This window comes from Molothrus ater, chromosome 15 (assembly GCF_012460135.2).
Source record: "Molothrus ater isolate BHLD 08-10-18 breed brown headed cowbird chromosome 15, BPBGC_Mater_1.1, whole genome shotgun sequence".
Lineage (NCBI taxonomy): Eukaryota > Metazoa > Chordata > Aves > Passeriformes > Icteridae > Molothrus > Molothrus ater.
This window is the reverse complement of record NC_050492.2, coordinates 2,938,659-2,960,760: the sequence shown is the minus strand read 5'-3', so window position 1 is coordinate 2,960,760 and position 22,102 is coordinate 2,938,659. Positions and strand designations below refer to the sequence as shown.

At 54.1% G+C, this 22,102-nt stretch overlaps 1 protein-coding gene across 1 annotated transcript in view; it reads left to right on the top strand.

Moving 5' to 3' along the window:
• Nucleotides 1-22,102, top strand: part of CYSTM1 (cysteine rich transmembrane module containing 1) — a 67,638-nt gene that overhangs the window by 20,023 nt on the left and 25,513 nt on the right. The gene's annotated exons all lie outside the window — the stretch shown is intronic.

The window sequence follows — 22,102 nt, the reverse complement described above, 5'->3', positions numbered from 1 at the left end:
GGAAAATGAAACCATCAATAATGCACCTGTCCCCGCAGTGCCTCTCCCAGCCTGGCGCGGACCAGCGCTGAGTCACCCCATGTTTAATTCAACGCTCTCAGCGCCAGAGCCCTGGCTCCAAACCCATCCAGTGCTTACATTATGCACCAGCTGAAATTCTTGTTGGACATGGATTTCACGCTTCATGTTCAGGGCAGGATTCCCGGCCCACCCCACACTCGCTCTGCTGGCTGGGGAGGGGTGGGCCCAGACCCTGCTCTGTGTACATGGACAGTGCCTCCCCCAGCCTTCCCCTGCCCCTTCCCTCTCCTCTTTCCCTCAGTGGTTTGGAAAGGTTTGAGATAGCCATCCCTGGGCCCTGCAGCACCCCCCCAGCTCTCCCTGGGCTTCTCACTGCAGCAGCTCACCCATCAGACCACACTGTTTCCACCAGAAATTATTCTTCTCTCTCTTACTCCTCTGAAGGGCATACTTACACACATCTCTATCTCCTTTGTGAGCTAGCCCATGGTCATGAGCAGTATATTCCTAGAAATTTGCTTTCTGCTTTGGGGGGAATAGAGAACACTGATGAAACGGCTCCATTTGTCTGAGTAACATCAGGAAACTTACCTGGGCCAGAGCTTCTCCAAGCTGATACCCACTGCCCAATGGTGGGTGCTTGAGAAGAAGCAGGAAACAGCTGCTCTACACCTTGCCAGGCCATGAAAGGGCCCTGTTTTGAAAGAAAATGCTTCCTCTTTAGCCTAATTTCCCACTCCAAACCCAACATCCTATAGCACACAGGAACGACTCTCAGCACTGATCCCACTGCCTCTCATGTCTCCACTGCTCATTTTAATGCTTAAAGCAAAAACCAAACTGAAACGTCCGACAGAAACTCTGGTCACAAAGTTTTGGGGTTAGTAATTGCTCAGATTTGTTTTCAATGGATGGGACAATGCTCCAGTGATTCAGATATGGAGCATCCTGAGCTGGCCTTGCCTTGGGATGGCTCCCAACCAAAGCAATTCCTTCCATGCTGGTTTGGTTGACATTGCAGAGAAGCTGTGATTTTTCTGGGAATTGGCTGAAGTAGGCTATCCAAGATAAAAAGAAATGCCCCAGGGTGGCATTCCTGACCTAGGGAAACAGAGAAGGTATTTTTGCTGCTTCCACCACTGCTGCTCACATGGAGAAGTGACTCAAAAGCCAACTGGTAGCTGCCCAATCCTTCCCAGTCCGGCCATGAAGGTGTTGGGAAGAGAGACTGCTCTGGATTTCCAGGAATGCATATTTGTAATCAAGAGGCATAGACATGAGCATGATCCATCTCCTATGAGCTTCCCTTTGAACCCAGCAGAGCATGGGAACTCTGAAAGGAGTACTTGAATTATTTTGTCCTGGATTTGTTTCTCCAAGTCTAAAATACAGAGATGCTGAAAGTGGGGAACTTTATAATATAGCCAATATTCCAGCTGGCCTGGGAATCAAAAGCTGAGGCAAGGACAGAGGGTGATTCCTGCTGCCAGGCAAGGAGGAAGGCAGTTTGACTCTTGGGGAGCCATTGCTCTGCACCCCCTGGGCAAGCTGGGACACAGATCCAGGGGCCAGCTGCTCCAGAGCCTTTGGGGGCAGCTGGCTGTCCCCAGGGACTGCTGGGGAAACTGTCCCCATGAGGCAGCCAAAGCTGGGTGCCAAGGGATGCCTGGAAGAGCTTGACCTGCCAAGGATGCCCTGGGAGAGCCACAAACACACTGGGAAAGAGGAGGGGACTGGTTTGGAGCAGCAGAACCCAGCTCAGCCCTACTGACCCTACAACAGACATTGCCTCCCTGTGCCTCCCTTTGCTCTTCATCCCAGAAGTGCCTCCCTGAGCCAGCCTGCATCCATCACAGCCACAGCAAACACTGCCAGGACTGACCAGAAGGACTGAACCCTACCAAAACTGGAAGCAGGAGATGCCAAAGTGCCTCTCCCTGTGTGAGACAGACAGTAACAATGCCTGTAACACCCAGCACAGCTCACAGCCCTCAAGGATCCCCAGCTGAGGCTGTTCATCTCGGTCATGGATTGAACCTGCAGTGCATCTCCCAGGAATGGTCATGGAAAAGCACCTTGCCACGCTCTGCCTGCTGCACTGGCTGAGGGCTGGAATGACATCCTGGCCATCACAAGGGCAGTCCATGGCCCAGTGTAGTGCTGGAGGAGCTGCTCCATCCCAGAGTGAGCAATTCCTGCTCCTAGAGGGTCCCTGAGGGAAGTCAGCTTTGCCCCCACCAGCTGGTGATGCTCCCCCTCACTTTGCCAATCAGGGAATCCATCCCAGGATAATCCAATGCAGCTGAAAGATCCTGTTGCTCCCCAAAAAAATAACCTCTAGCAGCAACAGAGCAGCTGTGGCTGCCCCATACCTGGGAGTGTTCCAGACCAGGCTTGGAGCAGCCTGGGATACAGGAAGATGTCCCTGCCCATGGCAGGGAGGAGGAGCAAGATGAGTTTAAGGTCCCTTCCAAACCAAACCATTCCAAGACTCCATGAACAGCAACAGCTTTCCCTCCAGCTGGTGGTTCCCCTGACCTGTGAGGGTTTGCCCTGGCTCACAGCAGACACTGAGACCCCACAGACTTTGTGCCCAACATAGTGCCTTGCCCAGGGGCACAAGAAAGGAGAGTGCCCCCAAAACCCCCCAGCCCAGACCTGTGCTGGAGGCACAGCACAAAGGGGCTGCAGGCACCCCCTCACTGTGCTGAGCACTCTGAGAGTGACATCGTGTGCAGGGGGAGCTCAGTCCACGTGGGGAGCAGCAGGGATGAAGGGAATCCCTGTGCCAGCTTTGATGTCCCCTGGCCCTGCTTCTCCTTCCAATATCCCATGGCACTAAGTGCTCCTAATCTTGCATTTTCTGTGGTGAATTGCCCTTCATTTTCAGCCTGCAGCTCGAGGATTTCTCAGCAAGCTGCTGCTTCTCTGTGATAGAATTAGTGACAGTGGGGACAGCAATAGTAATTATTCAGTGACCTAGAAATGACCTTTTGATTTTAAAAATCCATGGCTCTGCTAAGGGCTAAACATTCACAAACCTAAAGAAGCTCCTGAAGCAGCAACATTTGGGCAACAGCAAAACACCTGGGAAAGGTGCTCAAGGAGGGAGAAGCCCCAGGAAGTGTCTCAGAGAGTGAAGGATCCTGTTTGGAAGCAGGCCATGTACCCTTGAGCCCTGCTGCTGTCACAGCCTGCGGTGACCCTGTGCCAGTGCTGGGACACAAGGATCCCTGGCTGCAGGAGCAGCCCTTCAAGGCTTTTTGGGAAGCAGGAGGGATTACACAGTCCATCCCCCAGAACAGCTGTGGGCACAAGTCCACTCGATGTGGAACTGCTGCTGGCACCACCTCTGCCCCGTTTGTCAGTCTTACACCCCCAGACCTTTCTGCCCATGTGCTGGCCCAGCCTTGACCCTGGGAGGAGAAGCCACGAGGAACAGGCAGGAAAGAGAATTTCCCACCTCCCCATGGCCTCCTGGTCTGCTTCCAGACCTCCAGCTCCCAGTGCCACTGGACTGGGCACGCACTGGGCAGGGTGTCCCGAGCTCTGCTGGCCTCACACAGACCCACTCCCTGCAATGTGGTTTTCTGCCCTGGTTTGGGCCATGATGGGCAGTGGGATGCCTGAAGAGCTTCTTAGGAGGCCTCCTAAGATCTCCTAACACCTTAAACTCCCACCTGCTACCCAAGCCCCTCTGCGCAGGAGGAGATGAACCCAGGATTAGGGAACTGGTGACCTGAGTGTCTCCCAGTTCTTCAGCCCCTGCTGAAAGGGAAATCTCAGTCTCCCAGGGATGAGTCAGGCAGCCAGATAAAGGATAAATTTCTAGCACTCTTTTTCACTTCATACCACAAATGTGGCCAGTGAGGCTTCTCATGGCTCCTGGGCCAGCACCACAGCTCACCCTAAGGCTCAGCCCAGTCCTGCCAGGAGCATGTGCAGGTCAGGTCCTGCCAGGTGAGCAGAGCTCCCAAACCCCCTTGCAGGTGGTTGGAAAGGTGCAGCCTGAGCCCTGCAATGGGCAGACACACACACAGACCCTGCTGGGAACTGGGACTGCTGGAGCTGAGTGAGGCACCCAGCCCAGCACTGCTGGTGAAGCTGATGCTCCTCTCAGCCTCTCCAGAAAGCTGTGCCTGAGGAAGAGGAGCATTGCTGGGCTGTGCTGGGCCCCTCTGGTGTAGAGCTGGGTTGGGGCCCCCCTTCAGTCAGAACAGAAGTGGCTTTTTGGCTTTTTCACCTTCCAGTTGTGCCCCCTGAGGTCTTTGTGCCCAGACAGATCCTTGACACAAAATGGGAATCAGTGATTCAGAAAAATACAAACCATCTGTGGAGCAACGTCACAGCAGAGGCCACTTCACACGTGTGAGCCCTCCACAGACCTGCTCCCTGGGGAAAAGAGGAGTTAGCTGCAATTTTTTTTAATGACACTGCTATTTTGAAAGGAATCACTCATATAATAATAACAATAATTGCTTCCTGTGCATGCCCAGCACGTGTGCTTTGAGCTCAAGTAGAATATTAATAGTAATTAATTACAGCCCCTCTGACAGCAGCCAGTGTCAGGAGGGGACACCCACTGGTGTCAGCTCAGGCTCTGCCTCTGCCCTGTCTCACCACCCCTATATTTCATATTTCACCAGCCAAGGCTTTGCTCAGCACCTTTCCTTCACCTCAGAGGTCTCCAGGGTGATCCTGGGGCTCAGGGACAATCCCTCCATGAGGTTGCAGGAAGCAGCCCAGGGTGGAGCCAAGTCCCAATATCTGACAAAGAAGCTTGGCTGCAAAATGCTTCTCTGTCTATTCTAGAAAAGCTGATTTTCCTGCTCAAAACAATGTGGTGATTCTCACCTAATGTCCCCGCAGGAACCTTTGCCTTAAACAGCTTTGAAATTCGTTTAAAAGCTGGTTTTCCACTCACTTTAGCAGGCAATCCTGAGCAAGCCATGTGCAAACCCAGCACTCCTAAGCTCATTCAGGGTGCCCCTGGAAGATGTGGAGAGGAAAGGAAAGGTTTGGGCTGGGTGGTCAGAGGAGATGGAGGGATTTTGGCTCTCCAAACATCAGAGACCAGCAGATCTCACCCTCCAACCCCTGACAACCTGCAGGGCTCCCTGCCCTCACCTCCTGACCTTTGGCAGCTGGATCTGGCTCTCCTAAGGTGCCTGTGTCTTTTCTGACTCTGCCTCCTTTCAGCTTTTTTTTTTAATCCTTTTCCTTTTCTGCCTTTTAAATCTTTTTCTCCAATTTCAGCATCTCTAAAGGATGAGTGAAGCCAACTGCTGTGAGTTCTGCTGTCAAACAGCTATTTACTAAGCACCAAACCACACTGTTGTGAGTATTGAAAAAATACATATCAGAGCTTTTCAGGTCTCTAATCCAGCCAAGCACAAAGGATTTGGGGATTTCAGCAGTTCCTGGGCAGTCCTGAGCTCTTCTTCCAACCAGACATACAAACCCACGAGCACAAAGATCCACCAAAGTTGTGTCCAAACCCAACAACCCCCAAATAAAACCATCACCTGTGCCTGGACAGGAACAGAGCCTTCCTTTTGTTTCCCAACTGATTTTGGCTGGCCCAGAGGTTTCTCATCAGTGCATGCAGACCACACTTGCTGCCAAGGCTGCAGCCCATCAAAATGACCCCAGCCCAAATGCAATGCACTTGAATTCTGCCCAGAGCTTCCACCTCTCCCTGACACATTGAATGGCTGTGAGATTAAATAAAATGCTAATTTTTTAAAATAAATCCCAGGGAAAAGTACAAATCCATTTACAAGATTTATGTTTGATGCAATCAGGCTCCAAGCCTGGGGAGGTGGAGGTGATAACACTTTCCTGTGCAGCCTATTAGATTAATCAGCTCTAAAATATTGTGGGGTGAGTGGACAATTCTCTCTGGCATTCACAAGACCCAGGTTGTTCTCCCAGAGGGTGGTGGCACTGACCAGGCTCCCCAGGGCAGTGGTCACAACCCCAAGCCTGACAGAGCTCCAGGAGCTCTGGGACAATGCCCTGAGGCACAGGGTGGCATTGTTGGTGTGTCCTGTGCAGGGCCAGCAGTTGGATTTGATGATCCTTGTGCGTCCCTTCCAACTCAGCATGTTCTGTGACCCTGTGATTCTTTGATGTGTTATTTTCACAATGTTTCTTACATCCTTCCTGGCTGAGGGTTCCTCTCTGTCTCTCCTCGTCTCCAGGGAAGCAGGCCTTCTCTCCTGTCCCTCTCACTGCCCCCCTAGCTCACTCCTGCACAGGGTGGGACAGCTCTAAATGTTCCTGTCTGCTCTCTTGTACCAATTCCCAGCAGGGTTTAACACCCTGAGCACCTGCAGAGCCAGGAGCAGGGGCAGTGCCAGCCACTCTGTGCCCACCAGCCCTATGGCTTCAGCCCCCTGATGGGCTTGGGATGGCTCTGGGGGGCTGGGAAAGGGCAGGGCTGCCCAGCAGTGCCCCCACAGCCCCGTTCTGCCAGCAGTGGTCAAAGACACCCCATAATATCACTCTCAAAGTCTGGTTTTGGAGAACCAGAACAACAACAGCCTGGGCAGCACACCTGGGGCAAACCAGGGAGCCCCCAGGACAGCACCAGACACCTCCTGAGTGAAGCCCCTGTGGGCAGCTCCTCCAGGGGAGCAGCCTGGAGCCTCAAATTCCCCCTGGAGCCTCAAATTCCCCCTGGAGCCCCAAATTCCCCCTCTGACTCCTCTGCCTCAGGAGGAAACGGGCCCAGCACAGAGCGTGATGGGGCAGGGACAAGGCAGGGGAAAGCAGAGACAAGGCACTGTCAAAAGAGACACTAATTAGTGCTAATTGCAAATAATCAGCCAGACCTGAGAGCATGAGGGAGCCCAGCCCTGGCACAGGCAGTGGCCCTGGCTGGAGTGAGGGGGGCACGTGCCAGGCAGGTCTGATGGGAGAATCCCAGGGATGGGAGCCCACTGCCTCCCACACCATCTCTGCTCTTCCCATGCCCCACCAGACAGAAGCTCTCACGTGCTGCAGCACTCAGGGATCCCCTCAATCCTCTCCACGTGCCCTGGAAGCCATTCCCAAGGACAGAGGGTTCGTGTTATTCATCCTGGGAGACCCTGCTGCAAAGCCCAGGATTTGCCTCTGGCTGCCCCAAAGGCAGCAGAATTTGCTTGAAGATGATTCCAGGAGATGCTGGGAGATGCCCCATCATAAAGCAAGCCTTGTCCCTGTCCTGCCACCACCCTGGGCTCACCCAGATGGGATTCTCAGGGCACAGGGATCCTCCTGTGAGCCCTTGGGGCCCCTTTTCTCCCTGCAGGGTTAAACCCATTTTCTCTAGGTATGTGCAGGTGTCACTAACATTCCCAGCACAAGCTTTCTGTCATCTGCAGTCAGCTTTTCCTCCCCAGAGGCCACCCTCCCTCAGTTCCGCATCACCCACACCTGCAGCACTCCCAGCTCTCCCTGCTTTGGCCCCGGGATCCTCATGAAGCTCTGTGCTCAGAGCAGATCCCCAAGCATGGCACCAAGAGCTGCCATGGATGAGCCCCCACCTCCCCCATCCTGCCCTGAGCCCCAGGGTGCCTCTCTGAGACACCCTGGGCTGTGACAACACCAACATGGGATTTGTTCTCCTCCATCCCCGTGAAGTGGTTCTCCACCTTCATTACCTGGCTGTCCTCCCCCCTGCAGTCCATGGCTTATTTGGCACCCACCCAAATCCTACAGCTTCCTTCCTCACCCGTTCCCTGCAGTTTTTCCCAGATGACCCAGAACGTTTCCATCTGTGCCCAGCTCTGGACCACACAGCAGGGCAGAGATGCTCCGGGTGAGCAGCACAGCAGGGCTGAGGCAGGTCCTGGCAGGGCTGTAGCCCTGTCTCAGCGCTGCCCAGAGGAGCAGGCAGGGCACTGTGAGCCGTGCCCGGTGCCAGCCCCGCGGGTAGCGCGGGCTCAGGGGCTGCTGAGGCTCCGCTCACCTCGCTGCCCCCGGCAGGGTGGAGACCCCTTGGCAGACCCCTCTGAAAGCGGCTGAAAGAAAAGTTCAATCCTCTGTGCCCTGCTAGTAAACTCCCATTCATGCATGACTTCTCAAATGCCTTTTGAGAGCTTTCCTTTGCTTTCTGTGCCAGCAATGACTCAGGCTTAGATGTGCATTGTCAGGCAATCCGGAGCTGGCGTCTCGCTAGGAAACACCATTTGTTCACAGAGCAATATTTCAGTGCCCTCTGGTGGTAACTCCTGTGCGGCTCTCGGGATTCCCTCCTCTCCCTTCTGCCCGACTTCCCCCTGGGATGTCCCCTGGGGCACCTGTGCCGGTGGCAGGGCAGTCCCTGTGCGCCAGCCCCGCTCTCCCAGGAGTGTTCCCCATCCCTGTTCCCTGCCAGGACCTGCGGCAGAGCCCGCAGCTGTCCCTGACTCCATCCCTGCCCAGCCTGGAGCTGAGCTCTTGGCCTACTTTGCTGCCCACGTGTCAGCTCATCCCTGGCTCCATCCGTGCCCAGCCCACGGCACAGCCCGGCTGGGGATGCTCCCCACAGTCCCCTCCCCACCAGCCGTTGTATTCCGGCCAATCTGAGTCAAAATGTGTCCGTGTGAGATCTCAGGGTGCTTCAGCTGCCCCGAGCCGCATGAGGAGGGGTGGCCAGGCAGGAGAGGGAGCCCTGAAGCTGCTCCCCAGCGCCCAGAGGCTGCAGTGACAGCTCAGCCGAGCTACCCCCGAGGCGCTGCAGAAAAAAGGTTTTATAACCCTGCTTTTCCTGAAACTCCTGCTGCAACTCACTGCTCTTTTTAATTGCTATAAAATACTTACAGTGCCATTATATTTTCCTTAGAAAAAAGCATCTTAGAGATTCCAGCAGCTGTAGCTTCCACAGCTGGATCAAAATCCAGGCTGGACATTTCTATAAGCATAAAATAGGCATTTGAATGATGAGGTCGTGCCACTCAGCTCCCCTGGCACATCTGCAGTGACTTTTCCTGCTCTGCTCCACAAGAGGGGCAGAAGGAGGAAATGCAAAGCAAAAGTGAGGCTAAGGGGGAATAAAGGGGGAAGATGCCCCCTCTCTGGGACCCTGCAGATGTTGGAGGTGTGCTGCTGGGATGGAGCATCCCGGGCGCTCCCTCCTGCCCAGGGCAGAGGGCACAGAGGGGCTGCAGGCAGGCACAGGGACCCCCAGCCCCTTCACTCCCCCGCCGTGTGGGCTGCACAGTCCGAGCCCCTGTGCACATCCCTCCTCTCTCCACCAATCCCGGCGGGAAATGTTCTCTCCTCCCCGGCTCAGCCCCCTAGGTGGCAGTGGCCACACTCAGGAAGGTGCAGAGCTGTCACCTGTGGGTTGGTTTGACAGCGAAAGGAGGAGTGACCCTTCCTCTCCACCTTTGCTCTGCCAGGAGCTTTCATTCTGCAGGAAGGAATTGGCTGCCTCAAAGCCTCATAAATCAAGGGCAAGGCTGACAGTGCTTCATTTCTGTGTGTGCTGCTGCTGGCACTCAGATAGATGCTCACATGAAATATCTCTGTGTGTGTGTGTGTGAAGCACCAGCCCAGGACTGTGAAATAAAATTGCCCAAAGCTGACCTCTAATTTGTCTTTCAGCCAGCTCAACAAACTCCCTGTGTCCCACAGGAGCAGCTCAGCTCACAGCAGTTCTGAAAATTCAAAGGAGCTGTGTAGCTGTTTAAACATAGGCTAAAGCAGTTATTTAAGCACTTAGCATTCTTCTGGCCCATACAATAAATCAGCTTATTCTGCAAACTGTGCTGTTCTTACCTTGCTCTTCTCTGGCTGGGCTCAGTCCTGGTGTTCACTGGTGTCCAGGTGATGGGGGCAGGACACCCCTGGTGCTCCCATGGTGAATGCTCACAGTGTGACAGAAGAAATGCAGTGGCATTTGTGTGTCCTGGCTCAACACCAAAACCAGCAAACTGAGCAGCTCTGTGACTGTGCCACCTCCAGGGACAGCTGGGAACCTCTGCAGGATTTCTGTCCTTTACATGGGCACCCAGCAGCACCTGCTCCAGCCCACCTTGTCCCACCTGCCCAAAGCTCACCCTGGCATTTCTGTGCCCCATGACAGAATCACACACCTGCAGACTGGCTGCGCTGGCAGGGACCTGCTCTGACCCCACTCAGCCATGGGAGCCCCTTGGCCATGACCTTGTCCAGGTGGCTCCAAGGATGGAGACTCCATAACTCCTGGGCACTTAGAGGGATCCTCCAGTGTCTCCATCTGTGCCATTGTCCCTTCTCCTGTCACTGGGCACCACTGATAAGAGCTGGATCCTTCCTCTTTCCAGCCTCCCTTCAGGTGTTTATACACACTGTGAGGTCCCCTGAGCCTTCCCTTCTCCAAGCTGGACAGTCCCAGCTCTCTCATGGGACGTGATGCAGTCCCTGCACCCCCTCTGGGGCTCTCTCCATTGAGCTGTCTCCAGTTCCTCCAGTCTCTCCTTGTGCTGGGAAGACCAGCACTGGACACACACCCCAGGCATGACTTTCCACGTGGGGAATCAAACAGTGATGATTTTCTTGTTCTTCGTGTGCCTGGAAATGATACCCAGGATTAGCTGCTCCCATTCCAGGGATGGGGTGAGGCAGGCCAGCCTGTAGTTCCCTGGATCCTCCTTTTGCCCTTCTTAAAGACAGGAGTGACATTTGCTTTCCTGTGGGCTTTGGGTACTTCTCTACCTCATCCAATGATTCTTACAAGCAGACCTATGAAGAGGCTGAACTCTGCTCTCACAAAGTTCAGGGCTGTGCTCTTGCTTTTCACCCTCCTTCCCTCCAGGATTCTGAAGTCTACAGTTCCTGTCTCACTCATGACCTTCAGGATGAGGCACCTGACCCTGCAGTCTCTCTCACAAGCTGTTTTTAGCCCAAACCTGTCTAACCAGCTGTGGACCCTCTGTGTTTTCACCTCCCAAAGCCAAATGGCAGCTGTTTCCAGAATGTCACCCTGTGCTGACCAGGACTGAGTCTTCCCTCGTGTCACTGAAGCTGAGGAGACCAAGCCTTGCTCCTCAGGAAGCCAGGCTGCAGCCAGGGACCAGGTCTGACACTCCTGGGAGTCCTGGGGCAGTCAGGACTGATAACACCTTGGAATGGCTGTGAGGCTGCTCAGGAGCCTCAGGGCACAGGAAAATGGCACATGGGCCCTGGCTCCCTCTTGGTGCTGTGTCCTGTGGCTTTGGGGACGGTGACAGTGCAGGACAATGGTCACAGAGAGCAGGCAGGGCTCTGCTTCCCAACAGCAGCAGCAGAATCTGCCTGGTCCCCACCTTGGAACATCTCTGTGTTTAATTAAAATCATTAAAACATGGCAATCCAAGCAGATGAGGGCTGTTCAGAGCCCACAGGTGAGAGCTGGCTGGTGCCTGCTGCTGGCCTGGAGAGGGTGAGGAGCAGCTCTCTGCCCTGCTCCTGGGGTGGAGGAGGTGATCAGGATCCCCAGGGCCCTGGTTTTGCAGAGTTTCTTGTGCAGCTGCTGACCTGGGAGTGAAGCCAAGCCCCATGGATGCACAGGGAGCCCCTGTGCCCCAGCCAGGCTGAGCCCCTGGGAGCTGCTGGCCTTTCCTCCTGGAGCTGGGGCGGCTGGAAGAGAGGGAACAGAAGTCAGAAGTGTTGCTGGCACCACGTGGACTGGAGGGCTGTGGTCAGCCCCTCCCCAGGACTCGCTGCCACCTGATGCTGGTGCAAGGCACAAGGATTAAATCTGTGCCCATTGCCAATGGAGCTTCCTTGTCCAGTGCTTTAAACCCCTGCTCACTGCAAAGCAGTCTGTACCTTTCAGACTAAAGCCAAAATAAAGCTCTTGGGAGACAAACAAAAGATTGACTTTTGCTTTCCAGGGCTCCAGCAATCCAAGGGTGATGCACCTTCCTTGCTTGCTGCACTCTGCTGAGAGGTTCTCTCCAGTGAGGTTCTGCAAGCTGAGGAGGGGGCACTTGTGGGACCCCTGTCACTCCCAGGGCCTCCTTCCCTGTGTGCCCTTTCTGCCCAGACTCCTGCATCACCTTGGGCTCCATGTGGGCACAGCTCCACTGTCCCACATCCCTGGGGTTTGCTGTGGTTTCCTCTGCTCACCCCACAGCCCCTCCCAATGCTGTCACTGCAAAAATTAATGCTGTTTTTCTTCCCTCCCTTCACTGTTAAACTGTTTTACATCAGCTACCGCTTCCTCCAGTTCCATGTATTTTTTGATGTGGAGCAGTGTCTCATGAACCACTCTAAGGAGCCATTGTAATTCCAGAGAAATGCATTGCTCCTGGAAAGGAGCTTGTAAACCCACTGTTATTTTCTTTCCTAATTGCAATTTCAGTGACTCATCCCTGGTGCCACACTGCAGTGCACAGCCATTGTGTGGATTTTTACCCAATCTTGAGCAGTCACAATTCACTGCTCAAGTTTTCAGGCCACCCAAGCCATTAGGAAAATAAATGTAAAATAAAATCCTGCTGGTACAGTTGGCTGGCAGAGCAGCACAGCCCCTTGGGACAGCAGCAGAAGAGAAAAGCATTCAGGGCTCTCCAAAGCTGCTGTGGCCAATGGGGCTGAGCTAGCAGGAGCTGCTGCCTGAACGTGTGCTGTCTGAACAAGAGCTGATTCCCCCTTTCCCCTTTCCCATTCCCTTCTTCTCCCCAGCTCCATCACAGCTCCATTCCTCAGCCCTGTCTATGAGCTCTATCTCAAGCCTATTCCTTCCCCTCCTCACCTCTATCCCACCTCCTTCCCCTTTTCCTCTCCATCCTGATCCCACTCCCCACCTTTATCTCATCCCTTTCCCTACCTCATCTAAGCCCACCTCAGTCCCCATCCCTTTCATTCTCCTCCCTATCCCTCACCCCATCCCATACCCATTCTGTTCCTGTCTCATCCCCATTCCCATCCCATCCTACCCCTCTGCTCCTGTCTGTAAATCCCCAAAGCCTCCCCACACTCACCCACCCTGGAGGGGAGGTTTCTGGGCACATCTGGCAGGGTGACAGCACTGGGCATCTCCTGCAGGCCAGGAGGGATGGCACATGGACCAGAGCTCAGCCCTCACATCTCTCAGAGGAGACAAAGGCTCCCCTGGCAGCTCTTGGCCCTGCTCAGGCTGTGGATTCACTGCTCAGGATCACATTGGGCTGTTTGTACAAGATCCACAGTCCTGGTTTTGCCAGAGCCATTCCCCACCCTTTTCCCTTTCTCCCTTTCTCCCAGCTGAGGTGGGAAGGTGCTGACATTGCCCACGAGTTTGGCAGGACAGCAGTGGGGCTGCCCTGCTCCTCCCAATGGCAACCTCAGCTCCAGAGCACCAAAGCCTTTTATCAACCACCACAACATCCAGGGAGGAGCTGGCTGTGTTTGCCCTCTCTGTGCCATCGTGGCAGCTCTGCCACCAGACCCTGTGAGGCGGCTGAGCAGGGCTGAAGCATCCTTGAGAGCAAACTGAGCTGCACTGGGCTCCCAGAGCCAGGCAGCGAGGCCCAGTGGGGCTGAGGAGGCTGGAGAGGAGCCTCCCCTCCCCTGGGCTTCTGTGCCCTGCTGTGCTTGTGTGAAGGCCAGGCTGGACACCCAGACTGCTGGCCATGGCACAATGTCACCAAGGGGACAATGGTGCAGCTCAGGCTCTCACCAGGTTCAGCATCATTTGGGATAGAGTTGAGCTGAGGCCTCATTGTCACCTTCCAGGACTTCAAGGGGCTTATAAAAAACAAGGAGTGATGTTTTACACAGGCACAGAGTGATGGCACATGGGGGAATGGTTTTAAACTAAGAGAAGAGAGATTTAAATTCGATATTGGGAAAAAATTCTCCCCTGTGAGGGCAGTGAGGCCCAGAGAAGCTGAGGTTGCCCCATCCCTGGAGGTGTTCAAGGTCACATTGGACAGGACTTGGAGCAGCCTGGGATGGTGGAAGGTGTTCCTGCCATGGCAAGGGAGTGGAACAAGATGAGCTTTGATGCTTCTTTCAATGCAAGCCATGCCATGATCTGTGATCCCATTTCAGGGACACATTCTCTGGCTTTGCCCCAGGGTGGGCTGGAAAGGAGAGGTTGGAGCTTTGTGACCAAGATGGCAAAATGTGCCAGAGCCTCTGGGGCAGCACAAGGGAGAGCAAAGGGATTTCCTGAGCCAGCCTGGGCAGTGTGGCCAAAACTGGGCCACAGGCCCTGGCCAGAGGCTCCCCAGCCCTCCTGTGGCAGTGGTCAGGGGCAAACCCAGCTGGTTTTGCTGCTGGGGTGAGGGATCAGGGAGCTCGCTGGCAGCTCACCTGGCAGAGCAAGGCACAGCCACAAACCCTCCCTGGTGCCTGCACCAAACTCAGCTCCAAAAGGGAGCTGAGCTGTGGATTTGGAGCACAGCAGGTGGAGAAGAGGGAGCCCTGCCCCACCAAAGGCTCCAGAATAGCTGTGAGCAGAGCTCCAGGAGCTCCAGCACGGCAGGATGGGCTGCAGGAGAGGTCCCTGAATATTCATAACTGTGTCATTAGAGGGTGCCAGTGCATTGCTGCAGAGCTGGGCTGTCCCCTCACCTGTCCCAGCAGGGCACAGGGCTCCTGTGGCTGTGGGATGCTGTCAGGGTTGCACATCCAAATTCCCTCTTGGCAAGTTTAAATTCATGCAAAGCTCAGCTGCTCCTTAGGATACATCCCAGAGTGATTTCAGCCTTCACCTCCCTCCATCACCTTTCTGTGCCTCTGTCTTAGCAGCAGGAGGTTTTTCCAGAGCTGTGTGACACCACAGTGATGCTGTTCCCACAGAAAAGAAGAATTCAAGCACAGAAGCTGCTGAACCAAATCCCTCCAGCACAGCCAAGGCTGAAATTACCTGGGTCCTGCTGCTGGGAGGGGGAATGGCAGAGTTGGAAACAAACCTAAACACCTGCAAAGACAGAGGTGGGCTTTTCCTGTGCCCTTGAGCTGCTAAACTGCTGCTGAGGCATCTGGAGATGAGGTCAGTGTGCAGCAGGGAGGGCTGGCTGGGAAGGGGCTGGCACAGCCCTTGATTACAAGGAGAGATGCCCACATGCTGTCCCATGGGATTTCCAGCACAGGAATGGGATTCACAGGTCCAGGGGAAGGGCCCTGCCAGTGCCCAGGGTGCAATTCCACAAGGGTCTGATCTCAGCAGGTGCCATGGGGCTGGGCTGGCCCTGGGGCAGTGCCAGCACAAGGGCTGCAGGCAGATCATGGGGGTGTCCTGTGGGGTTTGGGATTGCTTCAGTCCAAATCCCTTGGCTCATGTCACAGGGAGCTTCCAACATCACCCACAGGGCTCGAGGCAGCTCAATCCTGCAGCTTGGAGCCTGGCACAGAGCAGCACTGCTCTCCAGGTGTGGGCCATGCCCAGCTCTTCCAGGACCAGGGCCAAACCCCAGCGTCATTCCAGCAAAAGCCCTGAACAAAATTAAGGTCAGAAAAGAACTGCCATTGAACAGCCTCATGTCCCCCCTGATGTCCCAGGGAACCCCCAGCTCAGGATTTGCTCTGAGCACGTTGAGCATTGGGGCTTTGGGTAATTGTTCCTTTCCTTTCCTTTCCTTTCCTTTCCTTTCCTTTCCTTTCCTTTCCTTTCCTTTCCTTTCCTTTCCTTTCCTTTCCTTTCCTTTCCTTTCCTTTCCTTTCCTTTCCTTTCCTTTCCTTTCCTTTCCTTTCCTTTCCTTTCCTTTCCTTTCCTTTCCTTTCCTTTCCTTTCCTTTCCATGTGGGCCATCCCAGACAGATGAATTTAAGGAGGGAGGGAGTTATTTCTGTCTTGCATGGCACTGATCTAATACTTAATTATTTAAGATCTTGCAAAACACTTGGCATCCTTGGGATAAAGTGCTTTGTAGGAAGCACAAGGCACTGTTATGAAAGCAATAATGTTTTTGCTTTCTCTCTGCTTTGTGGGAGCCAAGGGCTCCTGGGTACCACAGGACACCTGCAGCTGTCTGCTCTGAAGGGTCACAGAATCACAGAATGGGTTGGCTTGGAAGGGGACCTTGAAGATCACCCAGTGCCACCCCTGCCATGGCAGGGACACCTTCCACTGTCCCAGGCTGCTCCAAGCCCCATCCAGCCTGGCCTTGGGCACTTCCAGGGATCCAAGGGCAGCCACAGCTGCTCTGGGCAATCTCTGTCAGGGCCTGACCACCCTCACAGCAAAGAATATTTTCCTAATATTTAATCTAAACCAAATCTCTTTGAGTCTGAACCCACTCCCCCTTGCCTGTCACTATATGCTCTTGTAAATATTCTTGCCCCATCTTTCCTGTAAGCCCTGTGAAGGTGGCAACAGAAAGCTGCAAACACTAAGATATAATCCCCTCTGTCTCATCATGCCCCCTTCCCAGCCATCATGCAGGTAAAAACTCTGCTGGGGCCTCATCCTGCACCCCCTGCCCTCCCTGACCTGCCTGTGGAGCATCCACAGCATCCCCATGGCCATGGCCATCCTCCCACACACCCCACTCTGCAGTGCCACCCGGGCTACCCCAAGCAGTGATTCTGTGGAATATCCCCGTGCTCAGGAATATCTGATGCTATGGAATCTCCCTGTGCTCAGCTGGGATCTCCTGTCCTGCCCCTGTCTCCTCCCCACACCCCCAGCTCCCCTGGCAGCCTGAGAGGCAGAAAAGGCCTTGGCTCTGTGCAAGCTCTGCTCAGCAATAACAAAAACATCTCCATATCATCACCCCTGTGTTCAGCACAAATACAAAATACAGCACACTGGGAAGAAAAGAACTCTACTCCAGCCAAACCCAGCACATTCCACCTCATATTCCATACCCTTTACAGCATTCCAGGTCCCACACTATTCAGTACAACTTCAATAGCCACCACCCCCCCTTCCCTTTCTTTGATCTAACACACAGATATCGTTCCCTTAGTCTGTGGACCACTCTGGAAAATGTTTATAAAGCATCAGCAAAATGCCTGTTAATTCATTTAGTCCATGGTTTGAGCTCCATCTGTTCTGGTGGGCACTCAGGACAGCAGAATTCTGCTGGGGGAGTTATTGGGCACCAAAGGCAGCTCAGGTCAGGTCACTGCTGCCTTGCCTCTGCTTCCTGGGAGGCTCCTCCTGCTCTGGGTTCAATGGTGCCTGTTTTAGAAATTCCTGAAACACACAACTCTAATCATGGCTTACAGCAATTTACAGATCCATTGCAATTTCCATCCCTGGTCCTTTTGGACCAGGTTTCCTGATTTAACACTGCACTGAACTCCAGCCTGGCTTCCCCAAGGGGCTCCTGCCAGAGTCCCCATCAGTGTGGTCACATCCCAGTCCTCCAGGGCAGCAGGGCACAGCAGCCCATGCAGGGTTGCTGCTGTCTGACCCACAGCACACAGCTCTCCCTGAATTTCTGCAGTTTGGCTCCTCCCCAGGGGCTGCAGCTCCTCACCAGCTGCTCCAGCCTGGATCTCCCCAGAGGTCCTGCAGCAAACCTGCTCCAGCTCAGACCCCACAGGGGCCATTCTCCTTCAGGCACCCCCTGCCAGGGCAGGGCTCCCCAGGCCTGCAGGTGGATCTGTGACCGTGCTGGGCTCATTCGCACCTCCCAGTCCCTTCAGCTCAGGCTCAGACCTGAGTTCTCAGCACAGACACAGCAGCACTGCCCTGGCCACCTGCCAGCCCAGGCCCATCCTGGCTGTTATCAAAGTGTTCCCAGGCATGATACAGCAAGCTGATAAGCACTGCAGCAGCAGTGAGAGCAAAAAGCAGCCACTAACGAGCACCAGGCTCTAACATGCAGTCAGGGAAGTGACCCCCGTGGCAAGCCAGGAGCCAGCTGAACAGCACCTACAGCTGTAAATTCAATGGAGCACATCCCAGTTCTAGCAGCCACACTGGAGTGCAGGGATCATCTGTGGATTTGAGAGACATCCCAAGCCTCTCTCAGCCTGGTGTAGCAGGAGGAGAGCAATGGCTCTGGCTTCCCCTGCACAGGCTCCTCTGTAAGGGGGTCCTTGAGCCTTGGACCTTGCCAGGTGATCTGTTCTCTTTCCATTCATGGTCAGCCTGGCTCTTGACAATGTTTTGTTTTCCCACACCCAAATATAACAGCCTTCCTATCTTATCTACCAGCATAAATCTCACTTTACTGAGTGGGAGTGAGGGATAAGCACGAAGCAGGCAAAGATCAAAGGACACTGAGTGTAAGGAAGAGCAGAAACCCAATCCTTCAGAAGGACCCAGCACCAAAGCCCCGGGACCTTTGAGCAGAGGAGCAGAGCAACTTCAGGACCATCCTGCACGGGCTGGGACACATGAGCTGTGTGACAGCTTTGTCACTGCCCCAGCACATGGAGCTTCCCAGCCCTGTGAAGAGGGGAGGGCAGGGAGGGAGGTGCTGCCAGTAACCCTCCATTTCACCTGCAGGCAGGACTGCTGGGACCAGGGGCACTTGGAGGGCTTTGTAAATCACTGGGAGGCACAGCAGAACCCATCCTGAGTAAGGAGGGAAGAACAACCACCACTCCTCTCTCACAGAGCCAGTTTTCAGAGTGCAGGGCTTAGGTTCACCCAGATGAGCTTGGACAGATGTGGAAGGGACATTGAATCTGTTCAACAGATCTGTGCCAGAGATCACTGTGGATCTGAACTTTCAAACCATGAATTTTGATCAAGCAAGTCAGGAAAATTTCCCAACAGTGAAGATGATGGGTAAGAAAGATCTTTGTCCCAGGCAGGGCTTGGGATTTCAGGACAGAGAGTGCAGATCCAGGGATTTTTATCTCCCAGGCAGCATTTTCCTTTTGAGCTGTTACACTGATCCTGGATCTGCTCTCAAGGTCCTAAACGTGTTTTTGTGGAGGCACTGGCATGTGGTGGGAAGGAAGGCACAGGCTGGTGGGAGTCTGGGCATGGATCTCTTCACGTGGCACTGTCACAGAAACAAGGACAGGGACATCTCCTCCCTGATCCCTTCTGCCCTGCAGACACCTCCACCAAAACCAACCACCAACAAAGCCCTGCCTGCAGTCTTTCCCTTCCCTAAACGTTTCCCTTCCAAAACTAAGCTGACAGATGTTGCAAAAGCAGGGGAAAAAGTCAAGGAGGAAGACAAAACGTGGAGGAGAAGATCTGAGTGACATGGCTCCTTGTGACCCAGTGACACAGAGCCCTTGCAAAGACAGGGGTGTTTCACAAGGCTTTTGCAACGGGCTTTACCAAATTACTGTGTGGAAAGAGGTGTGAAACCAGCAGGAATGGGGGCAAGCAGCCACCACAGTGGCCTTGCACTTTGCTGTTCCTGTTCACCTGCTCTCCACAGCCTGTTGTGCTGTCCAGGTCCAGCTCCTGCCCTCGTCCTTGGCAAGGTCAGCTCCTTCCCTCTGGCTGCTGCTGTTCAGGCAATCGGAAAGAAAAAAAGTAAACAGCAAAGACAAAAGCTTTGATTATGGAGCCTCTGAGTTTGCCAGGCACAGGGAGAGCTGGGGGGAGATAAATGTTGCTAAACCAGAGTTTCCAGGCAGCACAGGCTTCCCAGTAAACAGGATTCACACCTCCCTTCCCACATCTGCTAATAACAGTGGATCATGTCAGGGAACAGGAGAAAGAAAGGGAAAAAAAAACACTGGTAGAAATGCAGATGGTGCAAAACCTGGCCTGTCCTCCAAAATCTCAGGCACCATTTTCAAACCACTCCATTCCTGTGTCTCAGGGGTTCCCTGCCCTCAGCTGCAGCCACACCACACACACAGGGAAGCCTCCCTGGGAACCCATGAGAACCCACCAGCCCAACATGTGTAACACCTCCAGGGCTCTCCCACACCCCTCAGGTGGCTCCTGGGGATGTGCTAACACCCTGATGGAAACTGGGTGAACGTGCCTTCCACATGGCCTTGCTCAGCATCCTGCCTCTCCTTTTCCAGGGGAGAGCTAGCTTGTCTTCTCCTTGTAGGAGGTAAATCCCAATTTGTTGTGTGGCATTCCCTACCAGCCTTGTTCCCAGGGTAAAAACAGCTGCACCTAGAAATTAGTGTATAATTTCTCCTGGAGGGATCATAAGAGCCATAAACCTGACCTGCATTAGTATTCAAAGTATGTGCAAACTGCTCATAAGGATATGTTAGTATCAAGTGTCCTTTGAAGATTTTAATGAAGCCAAGCAATGTTTTCCAAGCTATTTTCCCAGTTAATGTTTAACAGGACAACAGTGAGTGGCCACTGGCACTGGAGGCAGGGACCAGGACAAGTGCAGCGCTGCTCAGCAGAACCATGTGCATTGCTTCTGCTCTGAGCTCCTGGCTGGGCAGCTTCATTCCCAAAGGTGTATGGAAATGACACTGTAGGGTGAGGAAACGGGGTGGGATGGAATTGTCTGCAGCTCCAGGGCAGTGGAGCAGAGCCCCAGCTCATGCCCACATGTGCAGTGCCTTCCCCTGGCGCCTCATGCCAGCCCTCCCCTTCCTCACACCCTGCATGTGAGCCACATGGACCCACTGGTGTGCCACAAAATGATCCAGAGGGTTTCTTTGGTTGGCTGGTTGGTTGGCTGGTTGTTGGTTGACTGGTTGGCTGGTTGGTTGCTGGTTGGTTGGTTGGTTGGCTGGTTGGTTGGTTGGTTGGTGGTTGGTTGGTTGGCTGATTGGTGGTTGGTTGGTTGGTTGGTGGTTGGTTGGTTGACTGGTTGGCTGGTTGGTTGCTGGTTGGTTGGTTGGTTGGCTGGTTGGTTGGTTGGTTGGTGGTTGGTTGGTTGGCTGATTGGTGGTTGGTTGGTTGGTTGGTGGTTGGTTGGTTGATTGGTTGGTGGTTGGTTGGTTGGTTGGTGGTTGGTTGGTTGATTGGTTGGTCGGTTGGTTGGCTGGTTGGCTGGTTGGTTGGTTGGCTGGTTGGTTGGTTGGTTGGTTGGTGGTTGGTTGGTTGATTGGTTGGCTGGTCGGTTGGTTGGTTGGTTGGCTGGTTGGTTGGTTGGTTGGCTGGTTGGTTGGTTGGTTGGCTGGTTGGTTGGCTGGTTGGCTGGTTGGTTGGTTGGTTGGTTGGTGGTTGGTTGGTGGTAGGTTGGTTGGCTGGTTGGTTGGTTGGTTGGCTGGTTGGCTGGTGGTTGATGGTGGTTGGCTGGTTGGTTGGTTGGTTGGTTGGTTGGTTGGTTGGTTGGTTGGTTGGCTGGTTGGTTGGTTGGTTGGTTGGTTGGTTGGTTGGTTGGCTGGTTGGCTGGTTGGTTGGTTGGTTGGCTGGTTGGTTGGTTTGTTGGCTGGTTGGCTGGTTGTTGGTTGGTTGGCTGGTTGGCTGGTTGGTTGGTTGGCTGGTTGGTTGGTTGGTGGTTGGTTGGTTGGTTGGCTGGTTGGTTGGTTGGTTGGTTGGTTTGTTGGCTGGTTGGTTGGTTTGTTGGCTGGTTGGCTGGTTGTTGGTTGGTTGGCTGGTTGTTGGCTGGTTGTTGGTTGGTGGTTGGTTGGTGGTTGGTTGGTTGGTGGTTGGTTGGTTGGGGTCTTTCCCCACTCTGTGCAGCAAACTGCCTTCTGGGGGGTTCTGCAGACATCAGGGTGCTGCAGCACATCCAGAGAAGGGAATGGAGCTGGGGAAGGGTCTGAAGGACAGGTCTGATGAGGAGCAGCTGAGGGAGCTCAGGGGGCTCAGCCTGGAGAAAATGAAGCTCAGGGGGCTCCTTCTCCCACTCTACAGCTCCCTGACAGGAGATTGGAACAAGGAGGGAGTTGGCCTCTTCTCCCAGGCAACAAGTGACAGGGTTAGAGGGGATGGTGTCAGATTGCACCAGGGGAGGTTTAGGCTGGATATTGGGGAAAATTTCTTCACCAGAAGGGTGTTCAGGCATTGGAACAGGCTGCCCACAGCAGTGGTGGGGTCACCATCCTTGGAGGGTTTAACAGACATGTGGATATGGCACTTGGGGACACGGTTTAGTGGTGGCCTTGACAGTGCTGGAGGAATTATTGAATTCAATGATCTCAGAGAGCTTTTCCAGCTTAAATGATTCTGTGATTCTGTGTGAGGAGGGCAGCACAGCTGGGGCAGACAAGGCTGGGGAATGATGGTGCCTCATTGCCTGCATCCAGGGAACTGCAGCCTCTTCTTGGTGCCCTGGAAGGGCTCTTGAATGTCTCCCACACCTCCCGTCAGCCAGCAGGTTTCCTTTGGGATACCCTTCAGGTGCTGTCTGAGTTCTTGGGGT